The sequence below is a fragment of the Apium graveolens genome, chromosome 10 (assembly GCF_009905375.1).
Source record: "Apium graveolens cultivar Ventura chromosome 10, ASM990537v1, whole genome shotgun sequence".
Lineage (NCBI taxonomy): Eukaryota > Viridiplantae > Streptophyta > Magnoliopsida > Apiales > Apiaceae > Apium > Apium graveolens.
In genome coordinates, this window is record NC_133656.1 from 137,694,805 (window position 1) to 137,718,923 (window position 24,119).

At 38.0% G+C, this 24,119-nt stretch overlaps 1 non-coding gene across 1 annotated transcript; it reads right to left on the reverse strand.

The window, feature by feature from the left end:
- Window positions 1–4,987: 4,987 nt before the first annotated feature.
- On the reverse strand, window positions 4,988–5,094 carry LOC141694708 (small nucleolar RNA R71). Its single transcript, XR_012563993.1, has one exon. It is a non-coding gene; the product is annotated as a small nucleolar RNA R71 (small nucleolar RNA).
- Between the last annotated feature and the right edge of the window lie 19,025 nt (window positions 5,095–24,119).

Genomic DNA, 24,119 nt, shown 5'->3' on the forward strand with positions numbered 1-24,119 from the left:
AAGACATGAAGCATTGATGTTAAGCTTTTAGCTCCTATAGGGATGGGGACGTCATGGATAGATCCGATTAAGGCTCATATTCAAACTGGTTGGCTGCCAAACGATGTGGCTGAAGCACGGAAGTTGGCTATTTGAGCACTGAGATACTCCTTGATAGATGGGATTTTGTACAAAAGATCTTACGAAGTTCCTTACTTAAGATGTCTCAGGCCCGATGAGGCACGCTTGACTCTTGAAGAAGTACATGAATGTACTTATGGGCAGCACTTGGGGCAGAGCACTGGCTCATAAGATAACCCGTTTAGGCTTTTATTGGCCAGAGATGATGGCCGATGCCAAAGAGTATGTGAAGAAGTGCGATCGCTGTCAGAAGCATGCACCTGTCGTTCGACAACCCCCCGAGATGTTAACCTCCATCAATTCTCCCATCCCCTTTGCCATGTAGGGAATGGATATACTGGGGCCTTTCCCCATGGCCACGGCACAAAGGAATTCCTGATTGTAGCCATTGATTATTTTGCAAAATGGATTGAAGCCAAGCCTTTGGCCAAGATCATGACTAAGCAAGTTGCTCAATTCCTGTGGGAAAACATCATGTGCTGGTATGGAATTCCCCGCATCCTTGTCACGGATAATGGAACACAGTTCAACAATGAGGAATTCAAGAAGTATTGTGAGGAGAATTAAATCGAGTTACGATTTACCTCTGTGGCTCACCCGCAAGCCAATGGACAAGTGGAAGTGACGAATCGAATAATCCTGGATGGACTAAAGAAGGGGATCGAGAAGTCAAGAAATAACTGGGTGGATGAAATACTTCCGATTCTATGGGCCTATAGGACTACATGTAGAGTCATGACTTGAGCAACTCCCTTTATGTTAACATATGGGGAAGAAGCGGTTGTTCCTGTAGATATATCATATTCGTCTCCCAGAATTCAAGTTTTCAATGCTGAGGAAAATGAAGAAGGGCAAAGATTAGCCCTGGATCTTATTGATAAAGTACGATACGAAGCACATGCAAAGATAGTGGAATATTAGAAAAAGGCTTCGTTCTACTACAACCTAAGGGTTAAGGAAAGGTTCTTCAAGCAAGGTGACTTAGTCCTGAGGAAGGTGGAAGCTTTCGGTGTCGGCCAGAAAGGGAAACTTGCCCCAAATTAGGAAGGACCATACAAGGTCAAAAGTGTTCAAGGAAGAGGAACCTACAAGCTAGAGACAATGGATGGTTTTGAAGTCCCAAGAACCTGGCACGCGTAGAACCTGAAGGTTTACTATGTGTAAAAAGGTTGAGCATGATTCTCACTTGTCAAGATGACAAGTAGGTTTAAAATCACCTTGAAGCTTTGCTTGGTTGGGGTTTTTGTAAGTTTGATGAAATACATGTTTTAGTTTTATCCGGGTTGAACCCATCTCGTGTAAGGTGTCAAAAGCACCAAGTTATAATGAAAAGCGTTCAGTTCGATCCAGCTTACTAAATTGATATATTGTAAAGGATAAAACCATGTTATAAACTTGAGTTTGCAAACTCGGAAAGCTGGGTGACGATTGAAAAACTAAGCAAAATGAGTAAAAATAACCAAAGTCAATTACAAAGCTTGAGAATGTCTGAAGAAAAGAAAAATACATAATACAAAGAAGTTAGGCCTTAGAAGGCTCAGATTCTTCAGAGCCGCTGTCTGAAGTCTCCTCAAACGTCTCCTGAGTTGGTCCCTCAGAAGTTTCTTCGGAAGTCTCCGTAGAAGTCTCCTCGGAACTACCCTAAGATGCCTTGGATGCCTTAGGGGACGCTGGTTTTGGAGGCTATTGCACCCTGGCCTTCTTTATAATGGGCTCGGCCTCTTCCTCAGAAGAAGATTCCTCCTCTTCAGAGCTGGATTCAGGCTCCTTTCTTTTCTGGCCTTGGCCCTGGCTTCCTAATGGCGCTCTGACCGGAGATGCTGAAGGGCCATCCTTAATTAGATCAGCAAGCTTGTCAGCAACGCACCCAAGTGCTGGGACCTGCACAGGGCAAGGGAAGGAAGATTATTCTAGAATCTCAGGAAACTCGTCCTGGATAGCCTCTACAGCAGCGCTCCATCCTTCTTTATAGCTGACTGGATGAAGGAGGGCATCATGCTCTACCATTAAATCTTTGAATTCTTGTGTATCCATCCAGCCGTCAAAGGCCTTGTCCTTCTGATCCTTAAGGATAACAATCTCAGCCCGGGCTGTTTCAAGATCAGAAGTTGAGGAGGCAAGTTGGGCTTGAAGAGCCTCTATTCGCTGGTTAGCCTCCACCGGCTTCTTGTTTGTGTCTTCTAGGCCAACTTTCCAAGCCTTGGCTTGGTGAAGCGCCCGTTGAAAATGGACATTCGCCTACAAGAGATGAAGAAAAAGTGAGAAACAAGAAAAACCATGATAAGAAACTGTGGATAACAAGAAGAAAAAAATGTACCGTCGCTAGGGCCTGAGCTCCGAAGAGCTCGTTAGCCTCCAAGTCCTGTTGGAGGACAAGATCATGATAGTCTACGGGGGAAATAGACTGGATGGACCACTCCTTGGCAAATTTTGTATTGCCAACGATCGAGTCCTTCCCCCGAATTCCCCAGGCAGGATGGAAGAAGGCCCCTGGTTTTTGTTTTGTACGCAAGGGTTGGCTGGGGCCTTCCTCGCCTCCTTCCTTTGCCTGGAGAAGGAACTCTGGGAAACGATCCCCAAGGCGTGGGTCCTTGAAGACCTTCCCAGCACATTTCATCCTGGTCGTTTCCAGGTCTTTAGGCTTGATAGCCTCTTCGATCCTCTCAGCAACTGTAACGAATAAGTAAAGTGGATGGAGAAAATAGTAAAGTAAAAAAGTGGAAAAATGAGGATGTTAAGTGGCATTTATGACACTTATTTATGCTCTAATAAGCTTTGAGTTGGTGTATTTGTACTCAAGTTATTTGTGTTTTAAAGTGTTTTCAAGTGTTTTTGCATTTCAGGCTTTACTTTGTGAATCAGGTGAATTAGCATTGTTTTGATGCTAATATGGTGTTTAGGATGTGTTGAAATAAAAGCTTGAAAGATTGACTCGAAGCTGCAAGGAATAAAGAAGAAGAAAAAAATAAAGTTTTGGCAGAAGGCAGGCGCGCCCACGTTGGTATTGCGCGCCGGTGCGCCGGGGGAACAGAAAGTCAGCGCCCCCGCGCTGGTGAAGCGCGCGGCCGCACTGGGTCGGGATTTAAAAATCCTGATTCTTGTGCAATTCGAATTATGGACTCCTGGAAATGAATGGACTAATATATAAACATAACTTAGGTCATTTTTCAAAGAGATTATTTAGATATCCAGAGTTTTTAAGACATCAAGGAGGGAGAAGACGAAAAAAGACCTTTTGGCACAATTCAACAATGGCGAAGATAATCTAGTTTATTCTTGTGAATCTTTATTTTGAGTTGTAATTTGGATGCTTGTTTTGTGTTTTCCTAAACCTATATTCTTGTGTGTACTTTGGTTTATTTATTCGTATAAAGACTACGTTTGCTATATCATGTTTTCATTGGAACCCACATTGGCGATGAGTTCAATTATGGGCTAATCGTTATCGCGGGGTTCTAGCGGATTTATTTATGGATTTCTTTAGTTAAATTGTTTGATGCCTTAGTGTGTGGTGATTGTATGATATCCTAGTTATGGTTGTGCTTATTCGTCTTTTGAGCGTCGCGAACTTATAAGATAGCGTGTTAATTCTTAATGAAGCGAAAGTGATTTTAAGGATTTAAAAATTGCCATGCTAGCATAGGTTCATGTATTGTTATGCATGATTCGTAGGTAATTTTTCCCATTTTACTTGCCCTATATAATCAAGATAGATAACTTGTGCTTAAACCGATATGTTGTCAAATTCTATAGACATATAGGGTCTCAATATAATTGGTGCCTATTCAGCTTCTATCTCTTTTGTGGATGTCTGGTAGAATGGTACTCGCGCAATGAAAGTTGGTGTTTATCAGTTTCGTGTTATCTGATTAGTGTCATCACCATTGCATGCTAAGGTTGAGAATAATAAAACTATTGAATAAAGTACTTAATGAAATTAGAATCCTAAGTTTGTCATATATATTAATCCAGTCTATTTTATTCTCTTAGTTATAATTGTTAGCGTAATCCTTAGTTATAAATATCCTCACTTTGTTATTGTCTTAGTATTGAATAATAACCATACATTGTTGCTTAGGTGCGTAATTTAGATAGTTAACCAATACAGTCTTTGTGGGATCGAATCTGACTTATATCTTATACTACTTGTGAACTCGTATACTTGCGTGTAATATTAGCGCGTGTTTAGCGACTAACAAGTTTTTGGCGCCGCTGCCGGGGACTACAGTGTAAATTACTAGTTTATGTGCTTTCGATCAGTGGTCATTAAAGTTCATTGACTTGGACATTGTTACTTATTTGTTTCCTTGTTTTATTTCAGGTGATCTAGCGAGGGTGTATGCATATGCGTTCGCGTACTCGTAAGAAAACACTGGATAAAGCTGAGGAAGAACTTGTGGTAATTCGTAGGGAAGTTTCTGAGGAAGAAAAGAAGGTAGAAGAAGAAGAGAAAGTTGAAGAGCCAATTATAGTAGCTATGGGTGATCAAGCAAAAAATCTGAAGGCTTTGATGGACTATTCTAAGCCTAAGATTAATGACATTCATTCTAGCATCATTAGACCAACCATCGCGGCTAACACTTTTTAGATCAAGTCAAGCACAATCCAGATGATATAGAACACAGTTCAGTTTGGGGGTTTTCCTATCGAAGACCCCAATATGCACATCAGGGATTTCATCGAGATCTGCGACAATTTCAAGTTCAATGGTGTGACTGAAGATGCTATCAAGCTGCGACTCTTCCCATTTTCTTTGAGGGACAAAGCTAAGTGCTGGTTACATTCTCTACCGGCAGGGTCTATCACAACTTGGGAAGATCTTGCTCAAAAGTTTCTCACTAAATTTTTTCCCATGGCGAAGACTACAGCAATCAGGAATGCTCTTACCCATTTCGCGCATCAAACTGGAGAATCTCTGTGCGAGGCTTGGGATCGATATAAGGAGATGCTAAGAAAGTGCCCACACCATGGCATGCCTGATTGGATGATTTTCAACTATTTCTACAATGGATTGGATCCTACTTCTAGGCCCATGCTTGATGCAGCATCAGGAGGAGCCTTGTGGGCTAAAATCTATGATGAAGCTTATGAATTTATTGAACTGATGGCTGCTAATGAGTACCAGAATCCTTCCCAGAGACTGACTCAGGGAAAAGTAGAAGGAATTCTGGAGTTGGATGCAGCAACTGCTATAGCTGCCCAACTTAAGGCTTTAACAATGAAGGTGGACACTTTGGCTAATTATGGAGTTAATCAAATTACTAGTGTCTGTGAACTTTGTGTTTGTGCCCATGAGACTGATCAGTGCGCAATTTCTAATGAATCAGCTCAGTTCGTGAGCAACTTCCAGCGATCGCAGCAACCTGTGCCAGCCACCTATCATCCTAACAACCGCAATCATCCTAATTTCAGTTGGAGTAATGCTCAGAATGCGGTTCAACGGCCTTATCAACAGTATCCAGCAAAGCAGTAAAACCCCCCTGGGTTTCAGCAACCGTAGTATGCACCAAAACAACAACTCCAGCTGCAGCAAGCTAATGAAAAATCTAAATTAGAGGAGTTGAAGCTTATGTGCAAGAGCCAACCCGTTTCTATTAAGACCTTGGAAAATCAAATTGGGCAAATTGCCAATGCCTTGCTAAATTGTCAACCTGGTACACTACCTAGTGACATTGAAGTGCCAGGGAAGAAGGAAGCTAAAGAGCAGGAAAAGGCAATCACTTTGAGGTCTGGAAGGGTTGCTCATCCCGAGCAAACTCAAGAGTTGGCTGAAAAAGCTGGAGCTGAGAAAGAAGTAGAGCAGCAGGATGAAGAAGTGGAACCAAGGAAGACTACTGTTGAGCACACTCTGCCTGAGGGTAATACAGGGGAGAAACAGATCTATCCTCCACCGCCTTTTCCTAAGAGGCTGCAGAAGAAAAAGCTGGACAAGCAATTTGAGAAGTTTCTGGAGGTGTTCAAGAAACTTCATATCCACATACCTTTCACCGAGGCTCTCGAGCAGATGCCTAGTTATGCAAAGTTTATGAAAGGTATTCTCTCTCGGAAGGTGAAGCTAGATGATTTAGAGACTGTCGCTCTCACGGAGGAATGCAGTGCTGTGCTGCAGCAGAAGTTGCCTCCAAAGCTTAAAGATCCAGGAAGCTTCACTATTCCATGTACTATTGGAAAAGTGTCTTTTGACAGATGCTTATGTGACTTGGGAGCTAGCATCAATCTGATGCCCTTGTCAATCTTCAAGCAATTGGGCTTACCTGATCCCAAACCAACTTACATGAACTTGCAGTTGGACGACCGTTCTATTATATATCCAAGAGGTATTGTGGAGGGTGTCTTGGTCAAGATGGATAAACTCATCTTCCCTGCTGATTTCGTCATTCTTGATTTCGAGGAGGATAAGAAAATTTCCATAATCTTGGGAAGGCCTTTCTTGGCAACTGGCCGAACCTTGATTGATGTGCAGAAGGGTGAGCTTACAATGCGAGTGTTGGATCAAGATGTGACTTTCAATGTGTTCAATGCTATGAAATTTCCTACTGATAATGAGGAGTGCATAAAAGTCGAGTTGGTCGACTCGGTGGTCACATCGGAACTTGATCAAATGCTAAGGTCTGATGCCTTAAAAAAAGCCTTGTTGGGAAATTCAGATAGTGAAGATGATGAAGGAGATGAGCAATTGCAATATTTTAATGCGTCTCCCTGGATGAGGAAGATATATATGCCTTTTGAATCTCTTGGAATGGAGGAATTGAACAAAGCTCCTAAACGCCTCAAGCCTTCTATTGAGGAAGCTCCTACTCTTGAGCTTAAGCCTTTACCTGAACATTTGAGGTATGTTTTTTTAGGTGATGCATCTACTCTGCCTGTCATTATTGCATCTGACCTTTCAGGTAGCGATGAGGAAAAGCTTCTGAGAATTCTGAGAGAGTTCAAATCGGCAATTGGATGGACTATAGCAGATATCAAGGGAATCAGCCCTTCTTACTACATGCATAAAATTCTGCTAGAAGAAGGTAGCAAGCCTATAGTCGAGCAACAAAAAAGACTTAATACAATCATGAAGGAAGTAGTAAAGAAGAAAATTCTGAAGTGGCTAGATGCAGGGATCATTTATCCTATCTCTGACAGTTCATGGGTAAGCCCGGTTCAATGTGTACCCAAGAAAGGTGGTATTACTGTGGTAGCAAATGAGAAAAATGAGCTTATTCCTACACGGATAGTCACGGGATGGAGAGTTTGTATGGACTACAGGAAGCTAAACAAGGCCACTTGGAAAGATCACTTCCCCTTGCCTTTCATTGATCAGATGTTTGACAGGTTGGCTGGTCATGAGTACTATTGTCTTCTGGATGGTTATTCGGGTTATAATCAGATTTGTATCGCTCCAGAAGATCAAGAGAAAACTACCTTCACGTGTCCATTTGGTACGTTCGCCTTTAGACGAGTTTCTTTTGGTCTGTGTGGTGCACCAGCCACATTTCAACGATTTATGATGGCCATCTTTTCTGACAGGATTGGCCAGAGTGTGGAAGTGTTTATGGACGACTTCTCAGTCTTTGGAGATTCTTTTGATGAATTCTTGAAAAATCTTGGACACATTCTCAAGAGGTGTGTTGAGACCAATTTGGTTCTCAATTGGGAGAAATGTCACTTTATGGTGCGTCAAGGCATAATTCTCGGGCACAAGGTTTCTAGTAAGGGTCTTGAGATGGATAAGGCCAAGGTGAGTGTCATTGAGAATCTTCCCCCACCTATTTCTGTTAAGGGAATCCGCAGTTTTCTTCGTCACGCGGGTTTCTACAGGCGTTTCATCAAAGACTTCTCGAAAATTTCAAAGCCATTGTGTAGTTTACTAGAGAAAGATGTCCCTTTCAAGTTTCATGATGAGTTGTTAGATATATTTGATAATGTCATGGCTAATATAATTTATGTTTAGTTTTCAGATCTTACTTAACAGGATAAATTAGTACTTAACTGGGAATCAGTACTTATACTGGAAGTCAGGACTTAAGGATATCAGTACTTATATTATCAGGAGATAATCATCAGAAGTTAGATATCAGAACTTAAGTGCTGAAGGACGTTCAGATAAGGACAACAACTGTTTAAAGGAAAGAAGATCGAGATAAACATAAGAAGAGATATGCATGAAGAAGGAGTTCCGTGAAGAATGGAATACTTGGAAGAAAAGATATCTGATTGATATATTTTAGGAAGCAGAATTATATTCTATATCAATTAGCGATTATCTTGTAACTGTGTAGTATATAAACACAGACATAGGGTTTACACCAAAAAGTGTTATCATATTCGAGAAGATTATTCATTGTAACCCTAGCAGCTCTCGTGATATTTGTTCATCACTGAGAGGTAACAGTTCCATACTGTAACAGAGTTTATTGTTTCAATAAAGTTTGTTTTCTGTTACTTGAGATATTAAAGTTCGATTTGATTGTAATTTACACTGTATTCACCCCCTCTACAGTGTGTGTGACCTAACAAGTGGTATCAGAGCAAATCTGTTAACACACATTCAGTTAAAGATCCAAACACAATCATGTCTGACACAGAAACTTCAACTAAGCCTACCAAAACTGAAGAACCTCCAAAGACACAAATTCAAAGTTGGTATGAAACCATCAGAGTTCCCATACTGAGACCATCTGAATATGCCATATGGAAGGTGAGGATGACCATGTTTCTGGAAGCTACAGATCCAGAATATCTTGATAGAATCAAGGAAGGGCCTCACAAACCAACCAAGCTCGCTGTTGCAGTTGCAGGTGAAGCAGCAAAAACCGTACCAAAGGAAAAGAGTGATTATACTGCTGAAGATATAACATCAATTGCTAAGGATGCTAAGGTACGACACTTACTGCATAGTGCCAATGATAATGTAATGTCAAATAGGGTAATTAACTGCAAGACTGCTAAGGAGATATGGGATGCTCTGGAAACAAGGTGTCAGGAAACCGACACAATTAAGAAGAACAGGAAGACAATACTCACTCAAGAGTATGAACACTTTGATTCAAAGGCTAATGAATCATTGACTGATTTATATGATAGATTTGTCAAACTCTTGAATGATCTGTCCCTGGTTAATAAGGAGTATGATCTTGAAGATTCAAACCTTAAGTTCCTGTTAGCTCTTCCTGAATGTTGGGATTTGAAGGCAACAATAATAAGAGACAACTACAGTCTTGATGAAACAACTCTTGATGAAATTTATGGAATGCTCAAGACTCATGAACTTGAGATGGAACAAAGAAGCTAGAGGAAAGGAGGAAAGTCAAGGACAGTTGCTCTTAAGGCTGAAGAAGAATCCCCCAAAGCAGCTTCCTCAAGGAAAGATAAGGGTAAAGCTCTTTTTACAAAGTTTGATACTGAGTCATCAAGTTCTGAAACTGATGATGACTCAGATTCTGAAAGCTTGCCTGAGACTGATGCTGATGAGGAGATGATGAAGCTGTGTGCTCTTATGGTGAAAGGAATCACAAAGATTGCATACAGAAAGTTCAGGAAGGGAAAGAAGTTTTCCAGGAAAGGCACAAGTTCTGATAAGAAGAATTTCAGAAGATCTGAAGGCAGAGGAGGAAAGTCTGACAGAGGAGATTATACCAATGTTAAATGCTATAACTGTGGTGAGAAAGGCCACATATCTCCTGATTGCAAGAAAGTGAAGGGTGACAAAGGTAAGGCTCTTGTCACAAAACAGAAAAGCTGGATAGACACCTTAGACTCTGAAAGTGAGGAGAACTATGCATTGATGGCAAATGCTGATAAAGAAATTGCTGAGAGCAGTTCTGAAGCTGCTGAAACAAAGGTACCTCAGACTACTTATGCTTTTCATACTGATGATATTAATGAGTTGAGAAGATATCTTAAAACCATGTTTGTTAGTTATAGAAATCAAACCTTAACATGTGAAAGATTAACTTTTGAAAATCTTGCTTTTAAGAAAAGAAATGATTTCTTAGAAAAAGAGTTAGTTATATTCCATCAAACTAAGAAGGATAGAGATGATGCTTTTTATGTTAGGGATGAAGTGCTAAAAATGAATGAATCTCTAAAAACTGAGTTAAAAAAGGAAAGAGAGATAATCAGGACTTGGACTAACTCTGGCAGAACAACTCAAAATTTGCTAAGTAGTGAAAATTGGAAAGAGGGCTTAGGTTATGGAGAGAATAAGAATGATAAAGGAACTGAAGAAATTAAGCCTGTTGTTAAGCAAAAGCCAAAGTTAAAACCTGTTAAGTTTGTAACTATAAAGTCTGATAATGAGAAATCAGAAGTTAAAGAGGAATTAACTTCTGACAAACTAAAACAGGAAAAGACAGCTGAAGTAAACATAGGCTTAATGACAAAGAAACAGCTTAAGCATAAGCTGAAAGATGTTAAGAATGCAAACAAGGTAAAATCACCTAGGAAAAATAGGAATGGAAAGGAAGGTGTGAATAAAAGCAATAATTATAAACCTGTTCCTGATGCTCCTAGGAAAACATGTCATAATTGTGGAAGTTCTAACCACCTGGCTTCTTTTTGCAGGAAGAATAAGAACATTAACTCCTTACCTTCAAAATCAGGAGTTAAGAGTCGGTCTGTTAGATATAAACCACAAAATCCTTGTTTTTATTGTGGTAGTTTATGGCATTCCATCTATACTTGTAAGGAATATCATAGTTTGTACTATGATTATTATCAATTAAAACCTTCTTTGAAAAAAGTTTCCATTGTTCCTTCTAGTGTAAATTCTGATTCAAAGTCTGACAGTATAAGTTCTGATAAGAAAAATGTTAACATAAACTCTGATGATAAATCTGCTGCAAATGTTAACAAACTTAATAAGGCCAAGGGATCCAAGCAAGTCTGGGTCCTTAAAACTAATCATTAGTGGTCTTTGTGATTGCAGGGCAACAAGAAAAATATCCTAGTTCTGGACAGTGGATGTTCAGGACATATGACTGGAAATAAGGCCCTGCTATCAGACTTTGTGGAGAAAGCTGGCCCAAGTGTTTCTTATGGAGATGGCAACATTGGAAAAACATTGGGATATGGCAATATCAATCTTGGGAATGTCATCATTAAAGAAGTAGCTCTGGTCTCAGGACTTAAACACAATCTGCTGAGTATAAGTCAAATCTATGACAGAGGTTATCATGTTGATTTCTTTGAAGAACACTGTGAAATTATGAGTAAATCTAAAGGCAAAGTTGTTCTGAAAGGATACAGGCGTGGTAACATTTATGAAGCTAAGCTTTCAACAAGTACTGATGGTTCTGTAATCTGTCTGATGAGTAGAGCATCAATTGAAGAAAGCTAGAATTGGCACAAGAAACTCTCTCATTTAAATTTTAACAATATAAATGAACTGGTCAAGAAAGATCTTGTGAGAGGACTACCAAAGTCAGTATTTGCTCCTGATGGTCTTTGTGATTCTTGTCAGAAGGCCAAACAAAGAAAATCTTCATTCAAGAGCAAAACTGAATCATCAATTCTTGAGCCTTATCATCTACTACATATTGATCTATTTGGTCCAGTAAATGTCATGTCAATTGCAAAGAAGAAATATGTATTGGTCATAGTGGATGAGTTCACCAGATACACATGGGTGTATTTCTTGCACACAAAAAGTGAAACTGCATCTATCTTGAGTGATCATGTTAAACATCTGGATAAATTGGTCAAAGATTCTGTGAAAACCTTAAGGAGTGATAATGGCACTGAGTTCAAGAATTTGATAATGGAAGAGTTCTGCAAAAACCATGGAATTAAGCAGGAATTTTCTGCCCCCGAAACTCCACAACAAAATGGAGTTGTTGAAAGGAAGAATAGAACTCTCATTGAAGCTGCACGTACAATGCTTGAAGAAGCAAAGCTTCCAACCTATTTTTGGGCTGAAGCTGTACAGACTGTTTGTTTTACTCAAAATGCAACACTCATTAACAAGCAAGGACAAACACCATATGAGATGGTGAAGAAAAAGAAGCCAAATCTGAAGTACTTTCATGTATTTGGATGCAAGTGTTTTGTTCTCAAGACTCATCCTCAGCAGTTATCCAAGTTTGATCTAAAAGCTGATGAAGGAATCTTTGTTGGATATCCACTTTCCACAAAAGCCTTCAGAGTCTATAATTTGAGAACAAAAGTGGTCATGGAATCTATCAATGTCTCCTTTGATGACAAGAAGATTACGGGTCTTGAAGATTTTATTGATCATGATCAGCTGAGATTTGAAAATGAAGACTCAAATTCTGATACTGAAAATCCTGATAGTCTAAGTCCTGATACTGTAAACTCTGATAGATTAAACTCTGATGTTATTGAAACTGTGGTGACTACGCCAAAGGAAGATGCACCTATGTAGGGGGAGCATACTCAAGATCTTACCACATCTCAAGAAACATCTGAACATACATCTGGCTCTTCAAGTTCTGATTCATCAAGTTCTGATAAGCCAAGTTCTGACAGTGCTGAAAATCTAAATTCAGAAGAATCCAACTCAGAAAGCATAGTTTCAGGGGGAGTATCAGAAAATGAAAATGAAGACAGCATGGATCATGAGGGAGCATCCAGTTCTAGAGAAAACCTTCCATCTGCAAAGAAGTGGACAAAATCACATACACCTGATTTGATAATTGGAAATCCTGATGCAGGTGTAAGAACTAGAACAGGTACTTCAAACGAATGTCTTTACAATTCTTTTCTCTCTCAGACTGAGCCAAAGAAAGTGGAAGAAGCTCTTCAAGATGCTGATTGGGTGCAAGCAATGCAGGAAGAGTTAAATGAATTTGAAAGAAACAAAGTCTGGACCCTAGTGCCAAGACCAAAGAATAGATCTGTTGTTGGTACAAAGTGGGTATTCAGAAACAAAACTGACAGCGATGGCATAATTACAAGGAATAAGGCAAGGCTGGTTGCAAAAGGATATTCTCAACAGGAGGGAATTGATTATGATGAAACATTTGCACCAGTTGCTAGGTTAGAAGCCATAAGGATATTTTTGGCTTATGCTGCTCACTTACTGTCTTTCAAATGGATGTGAAAAGTGCTTTTCTCAATGGAGAATTGGAGGAGGAAGTATATGTTGAACAACCTCCAGGCTTTGTAGACTCCAAACATCCAGATTATGTCTACAGGCTTGATAAAGCACTTTATGGACTTAAGCAAGCTCCTAGAGCATGGTATGAGACTTTAGCTCAGTTTCTTCTGGAAAGTGGATTCAACAGAGGAACAATAGACAAAACACTGTTCTACCTCAACCATGGAAAGGACTTACTTCTGGTCCAGATTTATGTTGATGATATCATTTTTGGGTCTACAAATGATAGACTTTACAAGAAGTTTGCCAAACTGATGCAGTCAAGGTATCAGATGAGTATGATGGGGGAACTTAGCTATTTTCTGGGCCTTCAAGTCAAGCAGAATGAAGAAGGCACTTTTATTTTTCAAACTAAGTACACCAGAAACTTGCTGAAGAAATTTGGAATGCAAGATTGTTCAAGTGCATCCACTCCCATGGCCACTGCAACAAAACTGGATAAGGATACTGGTAAATTAGTAGATATTACTGATGACAGAGGTATGATTGGCTCTCTACTTTATATAACTGCTAGGAAACCTGATATCATGTATGTTACCTGTCTTTGTGCAAGATTTCAAGCAGATCCAAGAGAACCTCACTTAATAGCTGTGAAAAGAATTTTTAAGTATCTTAAAGGAACAACTGATCTGGGATTATGGTATCCTAGAGAATCAGATTTTAAACTAATAGGTTACTCAGATACAGATTTTGCAGGTTGCAAAATTGACAGGAAAAGCACAAGTGGAAGCTGCCAATTTCTTGGAGGCAGATTGGTTTCTTGGTTCAGCAAGAAACAAAAGTCAATTTCCACATCAACTGCAGAAGCAGAGTATATTGCTGTAGGAAGCTGTTGTGCGCAGATTCTTTGGATGAAGAATCAGTTACTGGATTATGGGTTAACACATTTCAAAATCCCTATCTACTGTGATAATCAAAGTGCTATTGCTATGACAGGTAATCCAGTTCAACACTCTATGACAAAGCACATCAGCATCAGGTACCACTTCATAAGGGAACATGTGGATGAAGGTACAGTGGAATTGCACTTTGTTCCAACAGATCAACAACTAGCAGATATCTTCACAAAACCATTGTGTGAAGCCACTTTTACAAGATTGGTAAATGAACTCGGAATGGTTTCAGGTTCTTTCTCTAAATCTGCCTAGTCTTGTTCTGTTTTATCAGACTTTATGATCAGTATTTACAGAATTTAATCTCTTTGTGTATTCTGTGATTAATTGATAAATGTGTTTAAGTACTGACTGTTGTCTGATATATGTTTCTAAACTCTGATAAGTGATATGTCTGTTAAAGTAACTATTCAATCCTATGAGGATAACTGTGCTAGATACTGACCTAGTAGTCTTCAATAAACAAATGATCCCATGTAAGAAGTAATTATTTCTGTGGAAATCTATTAACATAAGCAAAATTCTGATAATTGAGCTTAGTTGAGTTTACTTTGTTTATCTTATTACTAAGTCACAAATTAGAATAATGCTACTCATCTATTAAGTTCTGATACTAGTAAATCTGCTGAATGCACTAAGTGCTGATAAACCTCACTTATCAAAAGAAAAAGCAAAAGGATCAAAGAATAAAATCAGGTACTCCTTTGAGATCTAGAGCAAAAATATGGAAGGGACGACCCAAGTGCATTGCTGGTATTAAGTAAATATGCATTAGAAAAGCAAAATATTTTCTTGGTGACTTTTCACACTCTATGATTACTGGAGAAATACTCTGATAATAGCATAAATTCTGATAAGTAGTCGTGACTCACTTACACTGAGAAGCCACTGTGAAATGGAATTTAAAAAGATGCATAAAATTAGCACAAAATAGTTGAGGTGGACTCAAGCATGAACTTATTCAACAGTAGGTTTCAGAATAATGACAACTCTTTAGCAAAGTTTTAATTATGCCTTATTTCTAAGATATACTGAAGTGACTTAGACTTTACTCTTTGTCTAACATTTAGCTTAATGCACACACTACTCACTCCATATGAATGATGAAAATTACTGTGGTGGTCTATGTTGTTTTAGATAAACAGTCATTGTGTCACTTTGCACAAATTATGAGGACAAGTTCTGATTGCATGTTCTGATGACTAAGTTCTGAAGAATATAACTCAGAACTTGTATGAGGACTTACTAAGATAGGCATTCCTTTTTCGAGTTAAGAAATTATGTTCTGATGACTGTTAAGTTCTGATATAAGTCTAAGTTCTGATATTAAAGTCTAATTCTTTACTTGACTTATCTATGGATAAAATTTGATAACAGTCTCGGTTCAAACTAGAATATGTTGAAGTGGAAGATTAATAGTCACTATGGTTAGGGTTAATGGTATTCGTACTGGAACAGTCAACTTTTACTTGCTTCTTGTGCGTATTAAACCATGTTTTCTCTTTCCAATGAATGTTTTTCTTTTTCCAAGTCTGGGGAGACGAGGTAGAATTCATTCTACCTGTCAATATTAAATTCCTTTGCGTCTTCTGGAATTCTCTTGCCTATATAAGTAACCACTTCACATCAGCCTTCCCATCAAATCTTTTCTCTCAACATCACCTTACCTTCATACTTTTTCTTTCAAAAACACCATGGTCAGATACAACATGTTTTTGAACTACGAAACTTTCAATATGGAGCTAAGCTGTGCCGATTGGCAGCAGGAATGGCACGTCACTGCAATTCCTGAGGAGATATGGGACTCTGTCCCACAGGAGGTACTCACCCACCTCCTGTTCTTCTATATGGACTACCATCGCCATCTGGAGCGATTGGAGGAGGAAAGGCTGGAAGCTCTCCGCCAACAAGAGCGAATCATTCGACTCGCCATTTTGTTTGTCGAGAGTCGGAAGAAGAAATGATTTATTTTCTTCTTCCTGTTTTTCTTCATCATCAGCCTTGCCCTGCTTCTTGAGCTAGGACTAAGGCTGTTGATGTTAGGTTTAGCAGCTTAGGGAAATCTTTTATAAGTTCTGATGTAATTTCAATTTCATGAATGTATTCTCTTAATATATTAATGAAATTTGTTTTTGGTTCAAGATTTTGTCTCTGAGATATTTTAATGCATTGTTAAATCCTGTCACATATTCATATTCTGATGACCATATAAATACTGTGTTAATTTAAGTTCTGATTTTCCTTTATCAGTACTTACTCATCTGATTTATCTTGGTCATTTTCACTTGATTTATTTTCAGAATATTAATGTTGCAGTGAAAAATAATTTGAATAAGTGGGAACAGTTTCAATTTTGCATTAAAACTGACTCACCTTGATTAATGGAATATATGGGTAAGTGGAACGGTTTTTCCTTGAAAAACTGCAAGTGGGTGGTAATTATTGCTTATTTACCGTGCCCATTATTTCTTGCCTTATCTATGTATGACAGTTGTCAAGGTATGCTCCATTACTTTTAAATGCATGTCTGCCAGGTGTCCCAACGGTTACTTTTTGTGTCTAAGTAACACAGAGAAAAGATTGTCAAATCTTTTATTTACTTTTCTCTTTTATCTCTCTCTCTTTACATTTCTCCTTTCTCATCTACTGATGATTTTTCATATAGACATTTTCTCAAACACAATACAGGCAACCGCATTTCTTTAAAATTTTAATGGCACCCAAGGACATAATCTTCAATGGAGCAAAGTTTGTTCCTAATAACTTCTCTGCTATACTTCACAAGTCAGAGGCACCCTCTGAACTTCATTTCATTCAGGATTTTCTCACTAGTTCTGATATTGGGTACGCTCTAACTGAGCCTGAATAAGTCTCTGGAGTTCAAGTACTGGAGTTCTGGAGAAGTAGAGTATATGATGATGGTGGTGCTCAAGGGTCCCCGAGTATTATCTTTTCATCAGGGGAAAATGAGTATGTTATGACTTTGTCTACGGTTCGACAAGCACTGCAGCTACCTGAGAACTGTGTTTATTCTACTGTTGACGAACCAGTTCTTCAGAACATGATGGCCAGTCTAGGATATGAGGGAACATTGGCAAAGCTTGGCAAGTTGAAGAGATCTCTCATAAGGAGGGAATGGAGTTTCTTCTTTGACTGCATTACCAAGGCTTTTGCCAACAAATGCTCAAATTTCGATGCAATTCCCATATTCAGCCAACAAATCGGGTATGCTCTTATAAATCAAACTGATTTTGATTATGCAAGTGCTGTCTTAGGTTTTATTGGGGATAGGATGACAGAAGATCAAAATACTGTATATTTTGCCAGATTTTGTCAACTTATTCATAGGTTCTGTTGTAATCAGCCCCAAAGTTTTGGTGATTTAATTCCATCCTTCAGAATAGCTAAAAGAGCTTTCACTGATTTATTATCTACTGATAATAAGAAGGCTGTGTTAAGACCCCTCTTAATACCTTTATCTATCAAACAAGCTTTAATCACCTATGACCCTATTAAGTACACTACACTTTATCCTGATGTTCAACCATCAGAACCTCATCCCTCAGTACCTACTTTGAATCCTTCATCTTCCAAGCCAAAGAGGACAAAGACTGTTCCTCAAACACCTCAAAAGAGAAGGAGGATTGCTTTGAGAGATGAATCTGATACTGAGGAACAGGTTCCTTCTTAAGAAACTGTTATTGGTGAAGCTGAGAAAGAGACTTCTCAGAAGGATTCTGGAATTGGGGGATCTAGGCTTCTCAAGAGGCTTAGAAGAATGACAGTTCCTGAAACTCCCAAGGAATCCAAATCTACAAAGAGATACAAGAAACAGAGGGCAAATAGGCCAGTTTCAGATGATGAAGAGGAAGCAGCTAAGGAAGGGGATCAGGAATCTCTGATCTCACAAGAAAAGGAATTTGCTAAAGTCATTTCTTCTCCATCAACTCCATCTAAGGAAGCTGTTTCTGAAAAGGTCAACACATCCTCTGTATCTCCTGTTGATCCAGGAACAAGTGCTGATATTGATGTTCAAAACTTGGTTGTGCCTGAAATAATTCTCTTAGAAGCTCCAACAACAACTAATCCTTCAACAACACCTGTTACTGATGCTGTTCAAACTCCAGAGTTATCTACAACACCTTCTCTGCATCAAGATGCTGATGATCAGACTTTAGGTGAGCATCAGGATATGGCTGTTGATCAGAACTTAGAACCAGATCAGCAATTAGAGGATGCTGAAGCCTCCATTGCTACTCACACTGTTGTTTTATCAGAGGACACTAATTCTGTAAGTTCTGATGCTGCAAATGCTGGAGATACTGGTGATGCTGCTCCAACTGCAGATGCTGATGAAGCAGGTCCTTCAGGACATGCTCCTCAACAAACTATTCTTAAATCTGAACTTGTTAAGAAGTTTGTTACCAGAGAAGCACCAGTGCCTTGGAGTGACACTCCTGCAGGACAGGAATGGACTAAGGAATGGAACTCAGTTTCCTGTGTTCCAACTGCAAAGCATCTGGCTGAGCACTTGACTAAAGCTGATGAGATGTTAATTACTGATGATTTCAAAACACAGCTTAGAGTCACTACATTGAGTACTAAACATCTACAAGGTCTCCATTCCACTACTCATGCAGAGCTACACAAGATTCAAGAAGAATTCATCAAACAGGAACAAATTTAGAAAATTGACAAGAAAAAGTTCTTCCAACCTACCTTTGACAGGATTGCTTATATTGAGAAGACTCAAGAGAAACAACAAGCTCAGATTGATGATATTCTGAAAAATCAAGCTTCTCAGCAATCTCAACTTACTAAAATCCAAGCCTCAGTGGAATTGCTTGTCTCTCTTCTACTACCTGCTGATGCCAAAAAGGGGGAGAAAGTAATTAAGTCCAAATGCAAGACTGACAAGACACTGAAAGGGATGGATGATGAAAAGGATGATCAAGGAAGCTCTGGAATGGGTAGAGGTCATAGTCAAGGTAGAGGATTCACATCAAGAAAAGCTGAAATCACAAGTCATAGGAAAAGTTCTGATACTGGGAAAAGAATAAGTTCTACTACTGGTAAAAGGATAAGTTCTGATGAACTTTTAGATCTTGATGAGGAAATGTCAAGACGGTTATTTCTTCAGGAAAATCCAGGAATGGACTTGGAGAGTTTAATGGAAGAAGAAGCCAGGCTTAAATCAGAGAAATTCACATCTAAATCTGAAGCTTCTGGTAAAAAGCCACTTCCAAAACTCAAAGGCATTGTGATCAAAGAAAGGACACATTCTGAAGCAACATTGGCTAGATCACAACCACAGATAGATCCAAGATCCAAGGGTAAAGAAAAGGTTGGTGAACCTATCAAGGTTTATGTGCCTCCTGAGGATGAAGAAATTACTGATGAAAAGGATGATCTTGCTCTGACTTCAAGAAAAGTTCTTAAAACAACCTCTGACATGGCTCAAGTTGTTCAGAGTCAAGATAAAGTAAGTTCTGATATTTCAAAGAAGCAAGTAACCTCTGACACAGCTCAAGTTAACTTGATATCAGAAGTTAGATCAAAGACACTCCTACCAGGATTCACTAAAGCAAAACAGACTCAACCTTTAAAAACTGCTGTAAGTGGTTTTGAAGCTAGAGTAGTTACTGGAAAGGAAGCAAGAGATAAAACTGGATTGGGAAGTGCTGATGAAAGAAGAATACAGAACACTACCAATGATCCAACTTCCTTGAGTGAACCAGGTATTAGAGCAACTCCTGAGAGATTGAATCAACTAGAATCTGTACAAATGGTTTACCATACCTACTTGAAAGAACACATCTTGTTGTACTTCATGACAGATGGTAGGGTTTATCATATAAGGCAAAATGCCATTCCATTGAAGTATTTTGAAAAACTGGAGCATGTACTATTCTTACTTCAAGTGGATGACAGATTGACAGGAACTGCTGCAAACTATTTGAAGGATCAGATTCAGAGATAGAAAAGGCTTTATTCTATTAAGTCTGACAGCACATATGTTCGAAAGTACAGAGATCACAAGGGTGATATAGTTGAAATGAAGCCCAATTCTGCTCAAATTATAACTACCTTTCTAGGGTACAGGACTGTGGAATTCAATCTTGAGTCTGATAAAGCTTATTTAATCAGACTGGATCAGGATATAAGAAAAGCAAAGATTAATGATCTCAGGGCTGCAATCTTTCAAATTGGTGAAGATACTGCAGAGCTTAAAGATGCCAAAAGGAGAATGATTGATGAACTTAGATATGCTGAGAGATGTTTGTTGAAGAACTATCTCTATACAACAACTCCTGACATCAGAGAGATCAGAAGATGAAGCCAAGTCAAAGATCTACAACTGCTTAAATTCTGATATTTGTACAGACTGAAGTTGTTATCAGAAGTTAAATATTGGTAAAGCTTTAAGGACTGTAAGTTGTAGTTATCTAGTCTAATTCTCATGCATTTGTACTTAATGTTTTTGACATCATCAAATATCTGTTAAACTTGTATATTATGCTAATTTACAAGTTGGGGGAGATTGTTAGATATATTTGATAATGTCATGGCTAATATGATTTATTTTTAGTTTTCAGATCTTACTTAACAGGACAAATCAGTACTTAACTGGGAATCAGTACTTATACTGGAAGTCAGGACTTAAGGATATTAGTACTTATATTATCAGGAGATAATCATCAGAAGTTAGATATCAGAACTTAAGTGCTGAAGGACGTTCAGATAAGGACAACAGCTGTTTAAAGGAAAGAAGATCGAGATAAACATAAGAAGATATATGCATGAAGAAGGAGTTCCGTGAAAAATGGAATACTTGGAAGAAAAGATATCTGATTGATATATTTTAGGAAGCAGAATTATATTCCATATCAATTAGCGATTATCTTGTAACTGTGTAGTATATAAATACAGACATAGGGTTTACACCAAAAAGTGTTATCATATTCGAGAAGATTATTCATTGTAACCCTAGCAGCTCTCGTGATATTTGTTCATCACTGAGAGGTAACAGTTCCATACTGTAACAGAGTTTATTGTTTCAATAAAGTTTGTTTTCTGTTACTTGAGATATTAAAGTTCAATTTGATTGTAATTTACACTGTATTCACCCCCTCTACAGTGTGTGTGACCTAACACGAGTGCCTTGCGGCTTTTGAGACATTGAAAAAGAGTCTAATCTTGGCATCAGTCATAACTGCACCTGATTGGAATGAGCCTTTTGAGATGATGTGCGATGTAAGTGATTATGCAGTTGGAGCAGTTCTTGGGCAGAGGAAGAACAATATATTTTATGTAGTCTACTACTCAAGTAAGACTCTAAATGGTGCTCAACTGAATTACACTACTACGGAGAAAGAACTTTTGGCTATTGTGTATGGTTTTGAGAAATTTCAATCTTATCTACTTGGGACTAAGGTGACAGTTTTCACTGATCATGCCGCCATTCGATATCTCGTCTTGAAGAAGGACTCGAAGCCTAGATTGATTAGATGGGTTCTTTTGCTCCAAGAATTTGAACTAGAGATCAAGGATAGAAAATGAACGGAAAATCAAGTCGCTGATTATCTCTCGCGTTTAGAGAATCCTAATGCTACTTCATTAGATAAGACCTTGATAAATGAGACTTTTCCCGATGAGCAGCTATTTGGAATACAAGAAGAAGAATCGTGGTTTGCAGAAATTATGAACTACCTTGTGAGTAACATCATGCTTCCCGACTTATCAGATATATAATCCATATGCTGTAGAGATTATATACCCCTCTGACCACTGCATTCATCATGGTGCCTCTTTGTGCAATGAGACAGATATAGAAAAGTTTTAGTGTGAGTTTAATTTTAATTCTGTTGCAAATGAAATTGTGATCCACACCTTGAAAATAGAACCTAAACATTTTATCAGAGATTACTCAATGCCAGTGAGTGATTATACAGTCTAAAATGTGTTTGTTTTCGATTTTTTGCAGTTTTTAATATATTTCCTTTTAGGTACTCGCTAAAGATGCATGTGGCAAGATTGGTTTGTCAACAACTGTTGTAAACATGTTAAAGGTTTCATTTGGTAAAAAAATGAGGATGATAGATGTTAAATGGAAGTATGGATGTGCTTGTTTTGGAAGAAAATGGGTTGATTTTCTGTCTGATTTAAGTATAGTAGGTGGTGACACGATAACATTTCAGAAACTTGACATTGATGTAACTTTGCATATATCTGTCTTTCGCGCTGCAATTGCATCAAAAGAGCAGTATCTCTCAGGTATATTTTGCTAGAGACCTTCAGTAAAGAACATGTTCATTTAAGTAAATATATTAAAATTTAATGCTAATTTTCTACAGATAAGTTGGGAGTCAGTAGGTCTTTCAAAATTTTCAAGTAAATTACTCAAAGTTCTGTTAACAAAGGAGAAATAGTAAGTTCACCAATGACCCCAATTCCTTAAAAAAAATTCTCAATAATGGATTAACTTAATTTTTTTTTGTTAGGTACTACCCCATGTATTTGCATCCATTTATGGTCGACAACAAAATTCCGTTGTTAGAGTAATGCTTGGTGCTGGGAAAATAACATCTTTCAATTATCTGCATTGTGAGAAGAAATTGCACGGACTAAAAGAATTTTTTAAATCATATCATGTTGAAGTAGATTACATTATTTTATTTGAATATGTGGGAACATCGCATTTCTCTATGTCGATCTATGACCCTGTGGGTCTGGATCATCTACGTGACTTAGATGGGTATTTCTGTTTTGAGGACTTTGATGCAAAAATTTGTACACCGCCTAGTCATGGTGATTTGGCACAATCATCTGGTAAGGAAGTAGTTTTGATGTAATTTTTTGCGGTGTAATTACATTGCTTCTATAATGATTTCATTGATTATGTTACCATTACATTAATTTTGTTAGTTGCTGATGTGGAAAATGAAGTAATATCAATATCTTCTATGAGTATTGCAAATTCTGAAAATGAAGAAGGTTAGTATACAATTACTTCTTAGTAGAATTGAAAATGGTACCACCTACGATTTCTTGTTACTCATATATATGACTTGTGATTTATGTAGATGTTTATGGTTCTGCCTTCGAAGATAGTGACCTTGAACATATAGTTAATTTAGAAGTGGTGTTAAGACCATCTCATGTCCATCAAAATTGTCATGGCGCGGTAATTACCAAAAAAACATTGAATTTTTAGACAATTTTTTGTGATTACATTATCTGAGTTTTAATATGATGTTTTTTTATACTCTTACAGTACTTGGGCTCAAATATGTACCCCATAACCTGTAAATGGAGAAGGAAGACTACGACAACATTTTTGTGGGAAGGTCATAGCTGGGCTGATGAGGTGATAAAAACCAATGGTACATTCAGATTTGGCATAGGGTGGGACAACTTCATCAGTGATAATAACCTTACAGTTGATGATCATCTGCTTTTCCGATATGAAGGAAATTTTACTTTCACTGTAAGCCGCCTACTTAATTAACTTTAGCCATTAGACTATGTATCATGATGGCTGTAATAATGGTTCAGTAAGACTTAAGTTAATATTTTTCTATGACTCGATTTAATGTAATTGTACAGTGACTTATGTTAGTTGTTTCATATAAAAGTTTGGTAATCTGAATTAGTATTATCCATCTATATTACACTCACATAAAAGTAGTTAAATCATAAGAGTTTGTCGAATATTTCAATTGTGATGAAAATAAACTTGATGATGCGCCTTTGGATTCCATTCTCAGTTGCTTTCTGAGATTGTTTCGATGTGATAGTTTGTTGTCGAACCCTGACAAATTAATTATAAGTTAAATAACAAACTTTATTAAGGTAACAAAAGATAATAGATTTTACAGTGGAATAATATATTACCTCTAAATCAGTATATGATTCTTCAAGTGGTCTAGGCTAAGAAACTTGTGATGTTTCTGAATCGTTGTTAGTTTTAGTTTTTTGAATTATATAATTGGCAAGGTACATGT